Source organism: Hippopotamus amphibius, chromosome 17 (genome assembly GCF_030028045.1).
Source record: "Hippopotamus amphibius kiboko isolate mHipAmp2 chromosome 17, mHipAmp2.hap2, whole genome shotgun sequence".
Taxonomy (NCBI): domain Eukaryota; kingdom Metazoa; phylum Chordata; class Mammalia; order Artiodactyla; family Hippopotamidae; genus Hippopotamus; species Hippopotamus amphibius.
Window position 1 is genome coordinate 64,184,233 of NC_080202.1, and position 22,062 is coordinate 64,206,294.

The window sequence follows — 22,062 nt, forward strand, 5'->3', positions numbered from 1 at the left end:
GCCGCCAAGCCCTAGCAGAGGCACAGCCCCGCCCCCGGCGCGCGGCGAGGTGGCACAGCCGCCCCGAGGGAGACCACGGCTGCTGGGGAGGGGCGCTGGCTGCTCGGGGCGGGCGGGAGGGGTGGGGCGAGCCCTCCTCTCGCAGGACGCAGCCGGGGCCTCCTCCCAGGAGCTGCCCCCTCCTCCCCAGCAGCACCGCGCAGGGCCGGGCACGATGTGGCCCCCGAGGGAAGGCGGTGGCCGCTCGCCGGTCATCCTCTGGGGCCTGGGAGGCCTGGTCCCTCTGGAGACGGGCACGACCTCTCGGCCGCGGCGGCGGGGAGACCCGTGCGGCGGGCGGTGGACACCTGCTCCCTCTGACCGCTCAGCAGGCTTTCGAGAAATGGCCTTCAACACTGACAACTGGGGACCCCACCGGACCCAGAGGAGCAGGAAGGGAAGGAGAGAGGGAGGGAAGGAATGAACACGTCTGACATCAGCCTGTGGACCACGGATTCGATGAAGACCTGTAACAGGACCCCGTGTGGGACCCAGGAGCCCCGGGAAGCCACGCCAGGGAGGCAGCCGAGCGCCAAGACACGGACGCTTACCCTGCCGCTTTGCGGCTGCGCAGCTCGGGGAGCCTTGCTGGCCCCTGTGTGCTCTGGCTTCTGTGCCTGGAATAGGAAGGCTAACCCGGTATTGGGTTATCGAGCTGTCGGGATGCTTAGAAAAAGCGCTGACTCGTGAAGAGCACTCAGGCTGTCTGCCGCTACGTCCATTTACTCCTGGGCCTCAATTTGCTCGGCTGTAGGATAAAAGCTTTGGATCAAATGGTCTCTGAGTCGCCCTCCGGCTCTGGAATTCGTAACTCTGTACATCAGTTAGCTTATTCTGGTTGCATGCAGCAGACCTGCAACTCTGGCTGAGCTCTGCAGAGAGGGATGGTGGAGGCACTCACAGAACTGAGCGACAAGAACCAGAGAGGGTCTGAAATCAGGGCGGTGGACCCCACTGACGCCCACCGCAGGGAAGAGGCCCCAGCAGGCGGTCCACGTCCTTAGCCTCGGGAGACCCCACTCCTTGGCACGCAGAGAGCAGGGCACCCGGATCCCACTGGACCCTGCGGCTGCACCCAGGGGAGACCAGGTCCTCCTGGGAAGGTGGGGTGCTGTGGCCCACAGAGAGGGGAACGAAAGCCCCGGGAGCAGGCCCAGCAGACACCCACCCCCGGGGCGTGTGGCAGAGGCCGGGAAGCACTGACTTCTGGTTCTACCTGAGATGATGAACAACCTGGGAAATCTAGGCCAGCCGCTGTTGAGGCTTTGAGATGCTCTCTCTCCCCATGGTCACTTCCCGTGGGTGGGTTTTCCCTCAGCGCCAAAAAGCTCTGTCTGGGAGGATCCCACTTGCTGGGCGTTCCTGGAGGTCAGGTCTGACCCAGTGTCCAGCACATGCAGGTCCCTGATAGAAGCTGATCGATGGCGACGGTCACGTCGTACCCTGCAGATGAAAGCCGCAGACTGACAAAGGGATGCGGCAGTGCCCTGCCTGGAAGGAGAGGCGCCTCTGCGGGGGACAGGAGACGAGCTCTCTGGATCCACAGGGGGTCGCTTCCCTGATGCTGGTTTCTGAGCCTGGGTGTTCAGCTCTGGTGATTGACTTGCTCTTGTGACCTCAACTGCTTCACCTAGAAAACGGAGACTATTACAACACCTACCTCCTCAGGGCTGTTGTGAGGTTTGATGAGTGAATTATTCACTCCACAAATACTTGTTGAGAATCTCATAAGTTGGTCACAGTTCCGGGTGCTTGAGATACATCAGTGATCAAAATAGAGACACCCGAGTTCACGCAGCTTACATTCTAATGGACGCACAGAGCCACAGCCACCAGGTGGGTGCTCTAATTCTTACTAAAGTGTGAGTGACTTTCAGCACGGTTGGCTGGCAGCTCCAGCCAGCCTCTGTTGGGATGCGTTCATCACGACTGTTCACAAGATTCCACCTCTCTTTCTGGGCACATGAGACGTGCTTTGGCCGAAGCAGCATGAGTAGAAGTGACGGGGTCCTGGGTGGAAGCTGCAGGAGCCAGTGCACAGCCCTGGGTCTCACGGATGCTGTGACCAGGGAGGTCCCTGGTGACAGAGAAGAGCAGCACCCCTGTGGGTGCTTCTCCGCTGCCCTCCCTGCTGGCATTTCAACTGGGCCTGCAGCGTGAGTGAGGCGTAGGTTTTTGTGGCATGAAGCCACTGAGAGGTGAGGGTTGCCTGTGGTGGCAGTGTGACTGAGCGGCACTGACACATAATGCCCTCCCCTCCCCGGGCCTTGCAGAGATCTGCACGGTCTCCTGGCCGTGTTAGCAGATGCACAGGCTGTGGAAACGTAGGTCACCAGGCGACGGCGCAGAAATCCTGCCTCGCGACGTCTCTCTACCCGCCCGGCACGCGGACGGCTGCCGCGTCTCACATGCGGTCTGTGTGTAAACGGTGGCTACCGTCCCAGCAGCCCTGGCTCCAGGAGGTCACGTGACTGCAGACTCCAGCACGGCCTGGAAGTGGCTGGACCGGTACTCGGTACCCCTCCCCCTTCCCCCAGCCTGCCGATGTCTCCCACCGTGGGTCCTTCCTGTGAGGTCCCTGATCCCTGTCCCCCCCAGGACACCTCCTGCCTCTTTGCCTTCCCTCGAACCCAGCCCGTCTCCTGCTCTCTCTCTAGCTCCATTTACTGGGGCTTCCTGTGGCCATTATTTCAGGAAACAAACTCCTTTGCCCCTCATCCCAGCCTCCTCAAAGCCAGGCGGCTTAGATAGGGTCCAGCCTGGAAAATGTAAACCATCCCGAATATTTAAAATAGAGAGAATTGAACCCAGGGAACTGGTTTCACGGGAGGTAGAACTGCGGGCAAGCCCACTGCACTAGTCGGGGCGCCCGAGGCCAGCGGAGCGGGCTGGAGGATGAGGAGCCTGGCTGGGGTCACCTGGGGGAACCTGGGGCCAGAGCAAGGACATGCAGGCCCTGCACAGAGAGGAAGCGGAGGAAGACCCCACTTCTCCCTTCCTCTCGCCCGCCAGGCACCTCCAGTGCCTCCCGTGGGTGGAATGAGCTGGGAGCCAGGGAGACACAGCTGTACAGAGCAGGGAAGGGGCACGCGGCGGACGGGAGGCAGAGAGACCTGGAACCAACGTACCGGGCACCCTCCACCTGGCACCCATGTCCCCATAACCCTGTTGGGCAGAGGCTGCTTTCTGTCCACGACCCACTCACCCCAGGACGTGGGGCTATGCCTTTTCCTCTGAACCTTTCCATCGCGGTTGGTGGCACTGCTGACTCGACACCCACCCGCAGTCGGCTTCCCCCTTACGTGCCTCTGCTGTTGGTGCTGCAAATTTAAAACCTCACGTTTCCAGCCTTCTTGCCGCTAAGGATGGCCACTGACCTATAGGTGCAATCTTCTGGAAACTTTGTTTTTCTTTTTTTAAATTAATTGCTTAATTAATCAATCAATCTACTTTTGGCTGTGTTGGGTCTTCGTAACTGCATGTGTGCTTCCTCTGGTTGCGGTGAGCACATGCCACTCTTCGTTTCGGTGTGGGGGCTTCTCTTGCTGCGGAGCACAGGCCCTCGGTACACAGGCTGTGGTAGTTGTGGCTCACGGACTTAGTTGCTCCGTGGCATGTGGGATCTTCCCGGACCAGGGATCAAACCCGTGTCCCCTGCATTGGCAGGTGGATTTCTTAACTACTGCACCACCAGGGAAGTCCCAAACTTGTTTTTCTCCATTAAAGGGAGCAGACATGGCTGTGACCACCTCTTTCCCCTTCTACCTGTCTTGAATGCCATGAAAATGTTTGGAGCTACAGCAGCCATCTTGCAACCATGAGGTTAAAGAGCCAATACATTGAGGATGGGGAAGCAGAAAGAAAGAAAGAAAGATCCTAGATCTTTAATGACACTATCTAGAGGTTAAACCAGCCCTCGGTGGCTCATCTCCAGACTTCCTGGTGTGCGGGATAAGCAAATGCTTTTATTGCCTATGTCACTGTTAGGTTTCTATGTCTTGCTGCCAAAAGCATTCCTGCAACAGATAGGGGCGACCTTACCTATCCAGCTCCCCAAGCCAGGATCCCAGAAATAAAGTCCACCCCTCCATGTCTCACAAGTCACCGAGGCCTGGAGACGTCTCCCCTTGGTGTCGGTCTCCCCTCCTCTCCTGGCCACACTCACCGCCCACATCATGGGTCAGGTTCTCAGGCTGCCCGTCTCCCTCAGAGTCGCACTCTGCTGTCGCCAGAGGGATTGTTCGAAAATGCATACATCGCACATTGAAGCGTGTCCTTTTTTGGCTTCAGAACTTGTACAGGCTCCCCATGGCCCCCAGAATAAAACCTAAACTGCTTAGCAAGCCGGACACAGCCCTCACGACTTGGGCCACGAACCGGAGCCACTCCTCTCCGTGAACTTCTGCTGAAGGTTCCCTCAGGTCTTCTTGAGGGCGTGCGCCCCAAGCCCTGGCCCCATGCAGGGGCCGGCGCAGATCAGGCGGTCCCTCACGCCCTCCTCCGGACCCACTTCTTCTGCTGGTCGCACCCTGCCCTGTTGCTCTTCTGCTGGCTTGCTTTTCTCTTCCTCCCTCAGCAGAAAGCCAGTTCCTTGACAACAGGGCCGTGTGGGTTATTCATCTCTGCGCCCCGGTGCCCGACACGCTGCAGGGACTTGATAAATGCGTGTGGAGTAAGGGAGTGCGCGAGGGAGTGAATGAACGGGGCCGTGCACCCAGGAGCCTGGGAAGTCAGCTGCTGGGAGGAGCTGACGCTCTGCGTCTTTGCAGGCGGGAGAGAACGGCCATGGCCTCAGCCTTTGAAAACCTGCTCAATAACCCGGCCTCCTGGAACTTCGCCCAGCAGCTCTGGGGAGCAGAGCACCCTGCCCACGTGCAGACAGAGCTGAGTCCTTTCTCCTGAAATAAATTCTGTCTCAAGCCAGCTGCCATCAGGGAACCATCTTGAAGCGTGATTTTCCCAGAAGTGTTACCATTTGCCTTGGAATGCCGGAGGGGAGGTGGCGGTGGTCCCGGCTCGTCTCTGAGGTTCCTCTGAGGCACCCTGTTCCCTCTCCGTCTTCTCGGAAGGGTGGACGGCTCCAGGTGCTCCGAGGTGCACGTGCCCGTCTCCGAGGGCAGAGGAGAGTCATGGGGGAGAGCTGGGGCCCCTCGTAGTGCCACCTGGGGCCCCTCGTCCGGCCGGGGAGCAAACGGTCCTCGTGCGGACGGCACAGCCCTCCTGTGACGCAGCCACACAGCCCCAAAGCCTCCCCGTCGCAAAAGAAGGCATAAGAAAGAGTTATGGGACCGGGAAAACGAACACTGGAATCCATTGGTTCCTTTCAGGTGAGAGCTGCTCATAGAACATCTGTGGTCGTAGCCGCGCCGTGTGCGTGTGTGTGTCTGTGTGTCCGTGTGTGTGTGTCTGTGTCTGTGTGTGTCTGTCTGTGTGTCTGCCTGTGTGTGTGCGTGCGTGTTGGGGGCGGGGGGACCTGTTTTCTTACCAGCGGCCATCGTCACCCTCTAAGGAGCCCCCCCTGCAGCTCACTGCCTCCCCTTGGCGGGGTGCAGGCAGCGCCAGATCAAAGGCGTGGGGGTGAACTCTAGCGACAGTCCCGGCAAGCCCAGCGCCACCTCTGTGGAAGCATTTGGACGCTTGGAGGGACGTGCTTCTCCGCCGCAGCTGCAGAGTCAATGTGGTTTTAGGTTTCGCGGAGGAAACCGTAGTTCCTTAGCTGACGTATTCCGCCCGTGAGATGCCAGCGGTCACTGAGGCCACGCCAGCTTCCTGAGCACCGGGCCCAGGGACCACGGGTCACACAAGCGTCAGGGTGGTGTCGCCCACTCAACTCCCAGGGACGCGTGCTGAGAGCTGGAGCTGGGTGTGACGATAGACACGGCAGGTGCCCTGGACCAGGAGGCAGTGAGGGGGATCTGGGACGTGCGGGGCAGCTGACCCTCTGCCGTTTCCTTCTTGGTTTGGTTCTACGGAGACCTCTGTCCGAGAGACACTCCCAGTGCCGCCCCCGCCCCTGCCGAAGCTCAGGTCTGCCCCCACCCTCCGTCCCCACCGCCCCGCCCAGCCCAAGCCAGCACCTCCTCCCGCCCGGATGCCCGCAGCCTCCCAGCTCAGGGTCTCCTTCTGGAACCCTCTGCTCTCTGCTCCATGCTGATGCTAGCTTCGGCTCTCTGAAATGTTTGCTCATGTCACTCAGTTTCTTGCTTCTAAATTCCTTCGATGACATCCCACCCTTTCAAGAAAAGATGCAAAATGCCTTGCGACGCAGCTCTTGAGTCCGTGACAGCCTCAGCCCTCTCCCCTCCTGCCAGCCTGCCCCCCCCCCCCACACCCCAAATGCTCCTCCTTCCCTGCCTCGAGCAGACCTGCACACACGCCGAGCACCAGGGCCTGGACGGCGCCCCTGCGCTCTGCTCATGTGGGGGTTTGTGTAACTGTGCCCGCCCTCCCCACACCTCCACCCTGTCTAGAAGCCCTCAGCCCCTGCCTTGCCCATCCCAGCACCTGGGTGTAGAATTTGTGCTCACCCATCTGTCTGTCTCCCCTCCTGGCTGGGAGCTTCCTGAAGGCAGACTCCAGCCTTCGACAGGTGTCGGTAGCTCAGCGTAATCTCTGTGTGTGTTACAAACGCAGGGAAGGGGCTTCTGGCGTCCTGGGCCCGGTGCTGCAGGGTGCAGGTGAGAGCGGGTGTGAGCCAGGTGGGGACAGGAGAGGAAGCCCAGGGGGAGAGAGGGACCCCAGAACCGGCAGCAATGCCAGACCTCTCACCTGCATCCTGCTGTTCATTTTGGCAACCACAGGATGACTCGGGAAGCGGTCTGGCTGGGAGACGACCCAGCTCTGGAGGCGGCCGCGAAACGCCGCCGCCCAAAGTGGCCGCTCCCCAAAGTGGTCGCTCCCCAAAGTGGCCCCCCCCAAACCCCAGAGGTGTCCCCTCTCGGGAGAGCAAGCCCATCCCAGGACTGGTCTGAGGAGGACCCTTGGGGCCTGTGGGGCAGAGGTTGGGATGGTGGCTCAGGAGTTGGCAGAGACCTGGGTTTGAATCCTGACTCTGCCTGGAAAACGGCTGGACCCTCTGAGCCTCGAGCTTCTCGTGTAAAATCAGAGCAACGCGCACCCGGCAGGGCCGTCAAGGGGTTTAAAGGAGGTCGTGCGCGCAGAGCAGGCGCTGTGATGGTATCTAGGGGGAGGGGTTGACTCGCATGCTGTTGTCTCCGTGGTGACGCAGGAACCCGGACACGCGGGGAAAGGAGGGACAAGGCAGGGCCCAGGTCGTAGAGCCGCAGAGGGCAGTGGGGCCTCGCTCGCAGGGGTTGAGGGTCCCCCAGGGCAGTCACAGGAGGAGAGAATGCGCGCCCTTCCTCCAGGCCCACCTGTGGGCCCCATGGCTTTGGCGGAGGAGGTCTGCACTTGACCTCCACCTTCCCGGGCCCAGCTGGCGGTCCTCCTCTGACCTCCCACTCGCCCACAGCCCTTCTGGCGGCCCAGCAAACGCAGACACAGAGCTGGAGCCAAAGCCCTGCCCACGCCCCCGAGCAGCCCCAGGCCCCGGGCGCCTGCCGCGCAGAGGCCGCTGCCGCTGCGTGGCCCGGCCGCCCCGACCCCGGGGGCGGCGTTGTCAGCAGCTGAGAAACGAATACCTGCCTCTCTTCCTTCTGGCTAGGAATGCACTCCCTGCTTTTCTTCTATTAGAAAATAACGGCAATGATGCCCTACATAATCAATGTTTGCAGTTCACGTTTAATCTCTGGAGGGTGGCAGGCCCAGCGCTCGGCCTGTGGCCACGGCTCCGTTTCCTCCCCTTTCTCCGGCGGGGCCTTGAGGGGAGGCACGTGCGGCGGGGCCGCGGAGTCCGGGACTCGTGGGAAGCGGGCCGGGCAACCCCAGGGGCCCCGACGCGGCGGGCTCGGCGGGGAGCGCGCAGGGGAGGGCGACCTGCTCGGCCCCGGCCCCACCAGCTTGACTCTGATCCGCTTGGCTCTGGTTTTGACGTGCTCTGCTTCGGCCTGCTTTCTCTGGTCGGGGGTTCATCAAAACACTCAAACCCTGCCCGGGCCGCCCTGCAGCTCTCGGGGGAAACGGCCGCGGGCTCAGCGCCCAGTGTCTCTGCGGCCTCCCCAGCCCCCACCCCTGCTGGCCCGTCCCCTCCCCGGCCCGGGCCGTCCTCCCCCAGCCCCTCTCCCACGGCCGGCCTCGCATCCACCCCCCCCGGAGGCCCGGCTGCCCCCGCTCTGGACTGTGACCCTGCGGCAGGGAGGGTGCACAGCCCACGGCCTGTGGCCCCCGGAACGGGCGCCAGGCCTGCCCTCGGAGTCCCAGGGCTGCGGAAACGAACGGCCACACGTTTAACGGCTTAGAGCCACGCGGGTTTAGCATCCCACAGCCGTGCGCGTCCGAAGGTGCCGGCAGGGCCGTGCCCCTTCCCAGGCTCTGGGGACGTCGTTTCCAGCCCAGTCCAGCGTCCGAGGCTCGCCGTCCCTTCACCTTCAGAGGCAGCGGCGGGTCCAGCTCTTTCAGCGTCACCTCTCTCTGAGCGCCTCTTCCGCCTCCCTCTTCCTCTTTCAAGGACCCCGTGATCGCTCGGGGCGCCCCCAGGAATCTAGCTGTCGAAGGGCATCTGGTTAGCAACCTCCACTCCATCCGCAGCCTTCAAGTCCCGTATCTTGTGGCGCACACGTCCACTCACGGGTTCCGGGGATTAGGGCCTGGGCGTCTCTGCGGAGCCGCTCTTCTGTCTCCCACAGCGGGGATTCCATACATGCACATTGAATGAACACAAAGCGTGAAATGAGCTGACAGACCCCACAGACCACCACCCACCAACAGCCTTCAACACGAACATTCCTTGTGCCTTTTTGTCGCTTAAAAGTGCTTCTTTAGGGGCTTCCTAGGTAGCACAGTGGTTAAGAATCCGCCTGCCAATGCAGAGGACACAGGTTCGATCCCTGCTCTAGGAAGATCCCACATGCCGTGGAGCAACTAAGCTCCTGCATCCCAAAAAAAAGAAGTGCTTCTTTAGACGCACACGCTCCACAGATAGTCTGCTCTGAGGAAGCCAGTCGAGGCTGGGCTGTCCCCGCACGGGGACCCCCGCATTCCGCCCACAACGCGGCCAGGTCAGGGTGCCGGCCCCTGCCCTCCGGCCGTAAGCAGCCGCTGTTCCCCATGAGCCCCAAATGCACCGTCGAGAACCACCTCTGAGGTTTCACTGCCCCCTTTGATACTTTCGGTGAACTCTCCGAGCGCAAGTGGGTGGATGCCACCCTGGAAACCATATATAGATAAAAATCTGAATTTGCTGCCAGAGTCTTCTAGAAGTCGATTACTCATGAGCAAAGGACCTGTCACCGGGGCGCATCTTAATACAGGAGCCGCATTAACCTGTACCCCTTTGAGAGGGTCAGGGAGCCTTGTCGGGTGGGCATCGAACATCCTGCCGCCCACAGGAACCAGGAAAGCAATAGAAACGCCAGCTCAGGCTGGGGAAGACTGTCCACCAGCTCAGGCTGGGGAAGACAGTCCACCAGTCAGATGGAGGCAAGCGTGCAGACGTCACTTTATGCTGGTGATGTGAGGCATTTCACAATATTGTCACTAATTCCATTTGGACAGCACCTTCTCTCCAGCGTGGACCAAAGTTAGCTGACTCCTTTTTTTTTTTTTTCCCCTCTCCTCTTTCTACGTTTTCCTTCTGGGGGAGAAGCAGGACCAGTTGCTATAGCAACCAATTTGTTTCTGCAGGAGCATTTTAACTTTCATCCAACGTTCTGTTGGACAGGAAGTTTCTCCTTCTGGGGGACTGACTTCCGCAAGCTGGCTCCAAGCCTGCAAACCCTTCTCCTTCAGCTGCCGTAAGGGTTAATGCACATGCTTGCTCCACAAGGAAAGAACAAAGTTTAAAAACAAGGCTTTTGGAGGAGAGAGAAAAACAAAGTAATTACATTTGCAAGCCTGCTGTCATAAGATAATAAACTTGCAGGATCTCGGGAGAAGTTTGCTACCTGAGCGGGGGCTCTTCTTTTCTCCTCCCCTCTCCCACGCGGCTCAGGGAAGCTATTCCCTTACCGTCTCACTCAGCAAACATTTCTGGAGCATCCTCTCTGCCAGGCCCTGCATTCGGTGCTGGAGAGTCAGAATCGGATAAAACAGAGACGGCCGCTGCCCTCCTGGGGTTTGCCGTGTGTGCAAAAGACAGATGTGACGCGCTTGCCCTAGTCACTAAGAGGCGGCGGCGATCAGCGCCGAGAAGAAAGGCCTGAGAGGAGGAAGAAAGAGGCGCTCAGCCCGGGCCGCACGGCCCAGAAAGGCCTCTCGGAGGAGGCGCCACAGACGTTGGGACCAAGAGCCGAGACGCGTGGGGAGAAGAAAGAACTTGCCAGACAGAGGGCGAGCGGGGCGTGTGGCGGCCCTGGGCCGGGAGAGAGCTTGGTGCGTCCGGGAGGGAAAGGGGGCAGCACGGCAGCTGCGCAGGGAGAGGGAGCCCGGCAAGATGCCAGGCGGCGGGCGCACTGGGAAACCTGGGGCCTGGTGCCCGGCGAGGAGGTGGAGTCACCAGCGTTTGTCCAGAGCCCTCCGGACGCCGAGGGAGCGGACGGGAGAGGACGCGGGTGCCAGGGCGCCGGGGAGGCACGTCAGGCGGAGGAGGTGATGCTGTTCGGGTGAAGAGGCGGTTCCGGAAGGAGGCGGGCTCCTGGCGCCGGCGCTGTCCTCGGAGCCCTGGGCACACCATCCCCTGCGGGTGGTCTCCTGCCCCCGGGCAGAAGCTCCGCGAGGGCCGGGCCCCCTACCGAGTTCTGACCGGGGAGCCCAGTGCCTCCCGCCCGTGGGCCTCACACGTGCCCCGTGTCGGTCTCCTGGGCTGCAAATGACCACAAACGGGGTGGTGTGACACACGTGCATTTTCTCACATTCTGGAGGCTAGACGTCCAAAGTCCAGGTGTCGGCGGGGCCGGTTCCTTCTGGACACCCTGACGGACAACCCGTCCCACGCCTCTCCCCCAGCTTCCACAGCTGCTGGAAACCTTGGCCTTCCTGGACTCGCAGCCGCCTCCCGCCGTCCTCCGTCCTGTGTCTCCCCCGTGCTCTTACAGGGACATTCGTTACTCAAGTGCCCTCACCTGGGTTGGTCTTATCTCAAGGTCCTTGATGACATCTGCAAAGATCCTTTTTCCTTACAAGGTTGCCTTCTCGGGTTCTGGGGGTGAGGACATGGACATACCTTTTTTGGGGAGCCACCATTCAACCCACTACATCTGTCACCTGAGTCAATGGATAAGTGCATCACATTCACTCTGCTTAATCACTTGTCATCGAAAAGGCAACCAGCCCGGGGCCAGACACCAGGAAGAATCTGGGGGACACGGTCGGCTGAGGGAAAAACAAGGTGTGAGTCAGACGCTCCCGCAGAGAGCAAATCCTGATAAACCACAAGGTCCTCCTGTGCAGCACAGAGACCTTTATTCAGTACCCTGTGATACACCGTAATGGAAAAGAATATTAAAACAGGATGTATATTATATTATATTATATTATGTATGAAACTGAATCACTTTGCTGTACAGCAGAAATTAACACAACATTGTAAATCAACTCCATTTCAATTAAAAAAATAAATAAAATATAAATGACGTATTACTACCAGAGAAAAAGAAAGAAAAAAAAGAAAGCAAGTCCTTTGCTTTTCAACCAGCCTTACTTTCAGGGTGTTTTCAATTCATCACTGGTTTCTCTAAGTTGATCCTTTAGAAATGTGTCCAGAATCTAGCAATTCTGTCTGGTAAAACTGACCCACAGTCACTGTACAGGACAGAGCTTGACTCAGAAAGGCAGACTTCACGTCCCGCTGGTGCACATGGACCCAGCCCGTGGCTAAAGCTACTCTTCCTGCCGAGACAGAGACAGAGGAGCAAGCGCCAGCTCTGCGTCCAGCCTCAGGCCCTCCGGGTCCTGCATCCTTCTGGAAGCAGTTCATAGTTCTGACATCTGCACTTGGAGGACGAGACAGGCCGTGGTGGTTAATTCTCTGCACCACCTCGACTGGGCCGAGGAGTGCCCGGTCAGCTGGTTAAGGACAGTTTCCAGGGGTGTCTGTGAGGGTGCTTCCGCAAGAGAAAAGCATTTGTCAGGAGACTGAGTAAGAAGAGCCACGCTCATCAAGGCAGGTGGACATCATCCAGTCCGCTGAGGGTCCGGATAGAACGAAAAGCTGGAGGCAGGGTGAACTCTCTCTCTCTCTCACTGAGCTGGGACATCCATCTTCTCCTGCCCTCAGACACCCGCGCCCCCGGGCCTTGTGCCTTCGGACGCGGACCGGTGTATGCCACCAGCTTTCCTGGTTCTCCAGCTCCCAGATGGCCTATCGTGAGGCTTCTCAGCCTCGATATTTGTGAGCCGATTCCCGTGATAAATCTCCTCTTACACACGCATCTACAGTCATCCTGCCGATCTGTCCCCTGGGGAACCCTGACGGATCCACAAGCAACGGGAAAGGCTCCTCCAAGTGTCTTGCTCAAGGTCCCCGTGACCTCCTCTGCGTGCTCGGGGACAGACATCCCGTTCGTCTGCGGCCTCCTCCCCCCACGGCCCCGACCCCACATGTGTGCAAGGCCCTCTCCTGTCACGACAGCACCGACTGTGGAAACCGGAGGCTGTCAGCCGCTCTGGAGCGGAAGGGTGGGGTGCGCCCACCTCCCAGGAGGGAGGCCCCAGAGCACGCCTGCCTTTCCAGGTTCAACACTCCCCGCTTTTCCCAAGGAAGTTCTCCCCAGGGCTTTGTCTCCTAGAGCCCCTGCCCGGCCCGGCGGCTGCCCCCAGGGACCGCCCTCCCCTCCGGTGTGAGAAGTCCGCCTCCCGTGCTCTGAGACGGCGGGGAGCCAGGCCCTGGGGGCCAGGCAGGCGCCCCTGCAGGAGGCCAGGCGGGCGAGCACGCGAGGAGCCCACGGGCCTCGTGGAGCTGGGAGCACGGGCTTCTCTTGCCAGGGACGCACAGGGCGGCAGGGGGGAGGCCAAGGTGGTCTCCAGACCTGGGGGGGCCCTCTCTCCCTGGGGGGGCCTGGGACTGCTGACGCCACCGCCCGGCCTTCAAACGCCCTGTCTCCCCCCAGCCGGGTCCCCCCACCCCTGGGGCCTCCCAGCTCAGCTGTGCGGCGCTCTCTGCCTTGTGCGGGCGCCAGCCTCTGTGAGCGCCTCAGCCCCCAGGGCCTCTTTACTCTCCCCCCCAGGGCTCCCCTAAAAGCCACTTCAGCCTGGGCCCACTTGTAGTCAAGTCCCAAGGCAGCCGGGTTTAAAGGCACAGTTCTGGGTTTAAAAACACAGCTCTGGGTGTAAAGACACAGTCCTGCATTACGAACAAAGGGCAGCCGGCGTCTGCGCGTGCCCCGCGGCCTCTGTCGGCAGCCCAGGCGGCCCGTCCTCTCCCCCGGGGCCCCTTGGTGCTGCCAGCCTGAAGCAGGGGTGGCCCCGGCTGCCCTTGCTGGGACCCTCCCACGAGGTGACAAACGCTGACGGCCTGCTTCCCCCGCCTGTTGGCGGCCATCACGAAGATGCCCCCAAACGCATCCCAAACGGTGAGGTCTTTTTTTCTTTCCATTTTTGCTTTTTTTCAAATATTTATGAAGAGACTTTCCATTTATCCTGACACATCTTCTCCACCGTGGGTGTCAGCTGGAAGGACTCAGACAACAAACTCCAGAAGGTGTTTTCCCCAAAGCAGCATCTGGCCCCGTTGGCAAGTGCAGCGGGCGGCTTGCTGGGAATCGGCCGAGGCAGAGGGAGGAGGAGCCCAGGGCGGGCACCACGCAGCCGCCGGCCCAGGTGCCCGGCTCTGGGACGCCCTGGTGCGTGACGTCCAGGCCTCCCGAGAAAGCAGGGTGCATCCATCCCGCGACATCCTGCAGCCCGTGGGAGCCCACGCGTGGGACCCGCAGAGCAACCCCACCTGCCTCTCATCCCGCAACCTTCTGGTCGGATGCCAGGTTCCCCCACGCCTCCAGGTCAGCCTTGCGGGTGGGGACCAGCTGCCTAGTTACCGGCGGGGCAGGGTGCTGGAGGGGCTGGGGTGGCTCCGTCCCCATGCTCCAGGCTCTCCCATCCCAGGAGGCCTCCTGGAGGCACAGCCTCAGCCCCCCTTGCTCTCCCCAGGAGCGGTTCCCACCTGCCAGCTGGGAAGGCAAAGAGCAGGACAGCACGGCCCACCCTGGGGGCGGAGGGAGAGCCTCACAGAATCTCCCAGTCGCCCCAGACTAGCAGCGGCCTTCCCCGCTGCGCCGAGGGCACGGCCGGCCCAGCTGATGCCAGGACCGCCCCCTCCCCTGCCCTGCTAGTTACCGCAGAGCCTGAGCCAGGCTGCAGGTGCCAGCCGTGAGTTCAGCTGAGAAGCAGGCCCCTTCCAGGAGGACGTGGGTCCAGAGCCGTGCTGGTCCCGTGCCCTGAGTCTGTCCCGGGCTGTACATTAGGGATTCCTTGGTAGCCTTAAAAAATACGGATGCCCTGAGTGCCTCCAGAGTGGTCAGGATCTCTGGGAGTGGGGCTTGCATTTCTAAAGTTCCCCTAGGCCACTGTCAGGGATATCCAGGGTTGAAACTATTGAGAATGCATTCTCCGGAGACAACCAGTCCTAGACTGGAACCCTAGCTCTTCTACCTACTTGTTTTGACCGTGAATAATTTACTTGGAGCCTCCGTTTTATGCTCTATAAAATGGGGATAACATCTTTCTTGTCACAAAGTGCCCGGCACATTAACTGTTCAATAAATTAGAGCTTCTGTTAATCAGACTCCATCATGAACCCATCTTGCGGGCCAGAGCTTGTTGACGTTGGACACGCAGAGTAGCCCAGCAAGGCCGCGCGCGGGTCAGGGAGCTGAGATGCACATGACCCTTCTCTGCAGGACTGCCTCCGGGCAGAGGCTGAGGGCGGTCAGTTCAGTCCCCACGCAGTGCCGTCCCACGGGTGACAGAGCACCAGCCCAGAGAAGACTTTGCTTTGAATTTTCAAAGATCTAGAGCATTTAAAATAGCTCCCGTAGGAAGTCAATTCATTTTCCATCCTCTGTGTATCTGGAAACCGTCTGTTATCAGATTCAGCCCCGGAGCCAGATGCAGCATCCGAACTCACTCTGCCTGGAGCTGCCTCGGGCCAGGGCAGGCGGAGGAGGCCTGGGGGGCACAGCCCTCGGGCCGGGAAGCGGGTCCTGTGGGCAGACACGCCCAAGACGACCCCAGTGATTCTTTGGACCCCTTCAAGAGCGCCCAGAGTCTCGGCTGCCTTGTTCATGCACACGATAAATGTTACGCCTCAGTTCCTATTACGTGCATCTAGCAGTGACGTCTGCTCAGGTCAACCCTACTGGCCTGGGTCGGCTGGGACCACACCCCTCGCACATCATCTTCTTCACACCTGACGGCAGCTCCACGAGGAGCTGTGGCTCTGCCACCTGGTCGCGGAGGGGGTCTGCGGGCCACACCCCGGTGCTCCTCCCGACTCCACTGGTGGCCACCGGCCCAGCGCTCTGGCCACAGGAAGGTCTCGAGTAGGGTTTCGTCAAAGGATGGCAATCATTTTAATCATGTCTTTGTCACCTGGGAGCTCCAGAACCACAGGTTCCTACGGGGACAGAGTGAACCGACGGAGAGGCCCCACGGAGGAAGCGCCAGCGTTTCTGGGTTGGATACGTTCACGGGTGACGGTCTGGGTCAGAAAGGGAGCGTGAGTCCGGTGAGGTGGTGAGTGTTGATGAGGATGCAGAGGAACGTAACTCGGGTTTTTAGGGAGTGTTGACAAGCAAGATAAAGCGGCCGCTTGTTTAGCACACGTTTCGGTCAAAATCACACATGCGGCTTCTGGAGCCTGCCTAGCCGAGGGGCAGAATCGGGCTCCCTCCTGCACAGCCCTCAGAGAGCGGTTTACCTGCCCCGAGCCTTCATTACCTCTTTGGTTAAATAAGACCAATCACAGGACCCGCCTCCAAGAGGTCTGCAGACAGGCGGCTGCGCTCATACACGGTAGGGCATTTAGAACAGAGGCTGGTGCTCACCAAGCGCCGAGGAAGCCGCGTCGCGTCGGTGCCTCGTCTGGGCGTCTCTAATCTGGGCAGCAATCCCACACGTCAGACGCTTGGTTCCCCCTTTCACCAGGGCCCAGAGAGAGGCAGACACTAGCCCAAGGCCACACAGCCCCACATGGCAGAGCAGGACTGGAAAGCTCCAGCGACCCGACTCCTGTGACCTCCCCTCCCCCCTTCATAAGAAACAGCCTCGGAGAGAAAAGCAGCAAAGACCCAGCAGCTCCTCCATACCAGAGAGAGCGGGAACCGCCAACAGAGGAGGCAGAGTGCAAACGTCCGCTTGACTTCGGCGATTCAGAAAGACCTCTGCAGGATAAAGCAAGCGCTCCTGCCCAGCGGCCCGCGCAGCTCCGCCAAAGCGGCCGCAGCCCCCGCCCCTGCGGGCAGCCCGGAGCCGCAGGAGGCGGGAGATGAAAAGGAAGGTGGTGTCAGGGGTCGAAGGTAGCCAGACCTGCCCAGATCCAACGCTTTCATTCCGCAGCAGGGCACTTGGCAGCAAAGTTCTGCAGGCAATGCTGCCTTTTCTTCGCGCTCCCGCACAGGGCTGTTATATTTTAGGAATTAAAAGCTGCGCTTCGGGAAAAGCACAAACGATCCAGGTTCGCGGCAGAACGCGCCGCCGTCGACGGTCTCCCCACCCGCATGCTCAAACGTTTGCACCTCCCGAGCTCCTGATCCCGTCCTTGGAGTCCTTCTCAGCCCTTTGAGCGTCCGCTCGGTTTCAGAGGCTGGCCAGGGATGAAGGAGGCTCTCAGCCTGTTTCTCCTGTTGAGCATTTTGAAAGGAGTGTCTCAGAATAACCACCCGCCCGTCCGCGTGCTGGGCCGGAAGCTTCGGCCAAGTCCAGCTGTTAACATCTGCCCGCTCATCAGCGGGGCTGGCTCCGAAGCAGTCTGGCCGGGACACCGCCCAGCACGGTGACTCCAGCGCAGGCCTCGCGGGGTCTAGTTTGCAGACGCACGGGCTCGAATAAGCCCACACGTGCCGGAGGGTGGCAGTCCAAGGCCAGGGCTGTGGCAAAGAAGCCACTGGTCCCGAGCCAGGGGTGGCCCCTGCCCTCCGCTCAGGCCAACTGGGACAGGCGTTGGGGGTAGGTGGGAGGGAGAGGAGGGGGGCTCCTGAGGCTGGGGGCTTCCGTCACCTGCCGTCAGCCCAGCTCACCCCCACCTTCCCGGGAAATGCGGATCTGCTTAGTCCCGCCTGGGTTGCAAGGTGCGGGCCTTCCCTGACCTCTTCACCCCCATGTGGCTTTGACCTTGATTTCACCTGGATAAATGCCAGCAGTGGGGGAGGAAGCACATGTGGGCAGAGGGCCTGTGAAGATCCCGAGTTTCTGCCGCGCCCCCCCGGAAGTGGGTGGCGGCGTGACAGCGGACAGAGCCTGGCTGTGCCCCAGGCAGAGCAGGGTTCAAAGCCCAGCTCGGCGGCTTATGCTCCGTTTCGCTGCAGGCCCATCGTCTGCAACATGGGGGGAGGCCGCCACCGTCCACAGGTGCTGCCATGATTAAATGAAGGGGTGCACACACGGGCACCGGCAGGCAGAGGGCACTCATCACGGCGGCATCCGTTTTCCCTGCCCTCCTCGGGGCTGGGCTGGCCTGGGCACCGCCAGCCGGCCACTGCTCTACGGGGGCAGAGCTGAGAGAGAATGCCTCCACCCCAGTCACCCTGCCTGGGACACAAGTGACACGCAAACCACACGGAATAAACTCGAATACATAAAGCCAAGTGCTATTTTCTGATCTGCCCTCTCCCTCGAAGCATCCTGCTGAAATAGTGAGGAAAACAAAAACAGTCATTCTCGCGGTGTGCCTAATCTGATGGGGGAGGAGGATGTGCCTAATCTGATGGGGGGAGGCTGTGCCTAATCTGATGGGGGAGGAGGATGTGCCTAATCTGATGGGGGGAGGCTGTACCTAATCTGATGGGGGGAGGATGTGCCTAATCTGATGGGGGGAGGCTGTGCCTAATCTGATGGGGGGAGGCTGTGCCTAATCTGATGGGGGAGGAGGATGTGCCTAATCTGATGGGGGGAGGCTGTGCCTAATCTGATGGGGGGAGGCTGTGCCTAATCTGATGGGGGGAGGCTGTGCCTAATCTGATGGGGGTAGGCTGTACCTAATCTGATGGGGGGAGGCTGTGCCTAATCTGATGGGGGAGGAGGATGTGCCTAATCTGATGGGGGGAGGCTGTGCCTAATTTGATGGGGGGAGGCTGTGCCTAATCTGATGGGGGGAGGCTGTGCCTAATCTGATGGGGGAGGAGGATGTGCCTAATCTGATGGGGGAGGAAGATGTGCCTAATCTGATGGGGGGAGGCTGTGCCTAATCTGATCGGGGAGGAGGATGTGCCTAATCTGAGGGGGGAGGAGGCTGTGCCTAATCTGATGGGGGAGGATGTGCCTAATCTGATGGGGGAGGAGGAGGTGCCTAATCTGATGGGGGAGGAAGATGTGCCTAATCTGATGGGGGGAGGCTGTGCCTAATCTGATCGGGGAGGAGGATGTGCCTAATCTGAGGGGGGAGGAGGCTGTGCCTAATCTGATGGGGGAGGATGTGCCTAATCTGATGGGGGAGGAGGAGGTGCCTAATCTGATGGGGGAGGATGTGCCTAATCTGATAGGGGGAGGCTGTGCCTAATCTGATGGGGGAGGATGTGCCTAATCTGATGGGGGAGGAGGATGTGCCTAATCTGATGGGAGAGGAAGATGTGCCTAATCTGATGGGGGAGGAGGATGTGCCTAATCTGATGGGGGGAGGCTGTGCCTAATCTGATGGGGGAGGAGGATGTGCCTAATCTGATGGGGGAGGAGGATGTGCCTAATCTGATGGGGGAGGAAGATGTGCCTAATCTGATGGGGGAGGAGGATGTGCCTAATCTGATGGGGGGAGGCTGTGCCTAATCTGATGGGGGAGGATGTGCCTAATCTGATGGGGGAGGAGGATGTGCCTAATCTGATGGGGGAGGAAGATGTGCCTAATCTGATGGGGGAGGATGTGCCTAATCTGATGGGGGAGGAGGCTGTGCCTAATCTGATGGGGGAGGAAGATGTGCCTAATCTGATTGGGGGAGGCTGTGCCTAATCTGATGGGGGAGGAGGATGTGCCTAATCTGATGGGGAGGAGGATGCAAGGACGCGGATCTGGAGGCATTCTTCTCGGATTCCGAGCACATTGGATGCGTTGCAGATGAGCCTCCATACTGAGCCAAGCCCAGGAACCGCCTAAGACTCATCCCCAGCCCTTTGCTATAGAAACTCAAAATCACTCTATGCCTACCACCTGAGATATCTCCCAGGTCCCCCAAATACCCATTCAGCCTTGTGAAATCAGCCGAACCATCTGCTTGGGGCATGGAAATGAGATATGACAAAAAGTTGCCACACAAGGTCATTATTTCTGGAGGACAACAGAGGGGATCAGAGCTTTTCATGAAGGCTTTCAGAGCCGCTGCTGCAGGACAAGGACCGAGCGCCCCTAACCAGCCGAGGCGTCGCCCTTCCTGCTCCCCTTCCTCTGCCCACGCCTGCAAATGCAGCTTCCTTGCGGCTGGCATGCACCGCAGGCAGCGGGAGCCGCCTGATACCGTATTCCTCTCCCACAGCTCACCCTGGGGTTGGGATTGTCAGAAGGTTCTGAGCTCATTAAAGCTTTGTCTTCACAGCCAAAGGAAAGCCAAGAATTGTAAGAACCACCCAAATGATCTGCTGAGGGGGAAAGAAGCCACTTTGTGTGGAAGAAGCCAGCTTCGGAGGGCTGGTCCACACACCTCTGCCTTCTCAGCTGCCCAGAGAGGTGACGTTGTGCGCCAAGAGCTGTCCCCTCCCCTGGCAGGAAACCGTGTCCTGAGTGGCTCCCTCGGGGAGGATGCCAAGCGTCCACCTCTCCAGGGCGAGAGACTCCTCCAGAGCCAGCGAAGCACCCAGCCCCCCTGGATCTGCAAACGTCACAGGGGGAGACTCCAGGGACCTCAGGAGGGAGTAAATACTGCCATTTAGAGCTCTCGAATCCGGCTGAGCAGAAACTTCCAGATCTAAGCTGTGCTCGCCCAGGCATGGTGGGTGGCCTCAGACCGTCCTGAGTTTGCCCCAGCTCCCTTCACCGGTGGTCAAGTCCTTATCTGAGACTCCACGGGCCACACCCTCAGCATGTTGGGACGACGCTTGCTCGCCAGTTGGGTGTCCACAGATAGGGAGGCAAACGGCCGAGCCCCTGCTGGAGTCCCCTCCCCCCAGTGAATGAACACGTGAAAACAGCACGGTCAAGCAACCCTGGACAAGAACAGAGAGGCTGTCTAGTGTCCTTGGAAACATCTGGCCTTGATGTCATTGATCGGGGTCTGAGCTGGGATCGTCCAAGGTGTGAGACCCTGAGCAGGTTACCGTCTAGGGGATGTATTTTACATTTGCTGTTATTCTCCCTATTTTCTCACTTGCAGCACCACAGGAATCCGAGGCACAGAGAAGTGATTTGCTTGGTGGTCTCCCAGGAAAGGTACTCGTTCCACGTAGGGTTGCTAAGTGGATGCGGTGGGCAAGCCTACTTTATTTGACCCTTAAAACAGTTCTGAAAGGGGAGCTGGAGGCCTGTCTTTCTCCCGGTGGTTCTGGCTAGTCCAGGATCAGTCTGCTAGTTAGTCGTGGAACCAGCACGACATGGGGACTGTCTTGGCTCCTAGTCTGGTGCTTTGTCAACTCTCCCACACACTCCTCTGAGAATGGCAGGGTGGGAGCTGGTCTCACAGGGCTCCGATGAGCAAGGAGTTCTGTCTCTGTGGGATTAACCCGAAGGTCGCTTGTTTGGAGGAGGACCCCGCCATCCAGCTCTCACCTCTCTGGCCTAAGAGGAGATCGAGGGAAGCAAATCAGATCCACTTGTCTCACTTTCGTGCGTTCCCCTCAAAGCCCCCAAGGAAGGGGCAAGCAGAATGGAACAGAGGGGTTGTCCCCGGGTGACCCAGGAGCTGACTAAAGGTGTCAGTTTTCACACCATGTTTCGTGGCCGCCTAGGTTCACAGGGGTGCTTTGGGGGCTGCCGGGGGTGGTGTGGGTGGGTGGGTGCCGGTACCTTGCGTCCCCCATTCAACCAGAGCCAGCTCTCACCTTCAGGCCTAACTGGTGGGAGACCTGACTTGTTTATGTTGGGCTTCTGTTTAAGATTTAATTTGAAGCAAAGATGGTCCTTTGGGAAGAACACTGGATCTCTAATTTGTTGCTTTTTTAAAAAAGGAGAGAAAGAAGAAGAAAAGAGAAGCTTGAGACCTACCTTTCTGGGAGTTTCTGAGGACAGAACCCAGAATTTATTCTTGTTGGTATTAGGGACAGATACAGGCAGCCCTGTTCTGGGCCAGAGCGTGTGGTCTCACGCCTGGTGCACACACCTTCAGACACACATTGGGCACCTGCTGTGTGCAGAACCCGGGACCAGGTGTCAGGTGGGTGAAAGTGAAATACACATGATGACTCTTGTCCTCTGTGACTTGGAAGAAGCAGAACAAACACTCCAGAGGCAGGAGAAGAGGCCAACAAATGCTAATTGATGCAGTTATATTATCTTGGAATTCCTCCCCCTTATTTACATGCTCTATCTTCCTCAATCAAACTATCATTTTCCAGGGGGCCAAGAAACACTTCTCGCTCAGCAAATATTTCTTAAACACTACTCATAAATGTCAGATATGGGAAAGGCTCACAATCTCATGGAAGAGAGGCCAATAATTCTAGCATGGGATAATTAACTTTCTTTGGGTAGTAGGGGCCACGGAAAGTGCCAAAAGGAGGTGAAATTTGCATTTTGCAAAGAAGAAAGCAGCTCTCTGTAGACCTCCTTCCTGGGGTCCAGGGCTGCATCCCGCAAGACACCCATCAGTGATGCCAGCGATGTGAGCTTTGGGAGGGATGAAGTAAACGCACGCTGGACACCCAGGTGCTGGCCTCTGAGGCCTCCTGGAGGGAAGAGTG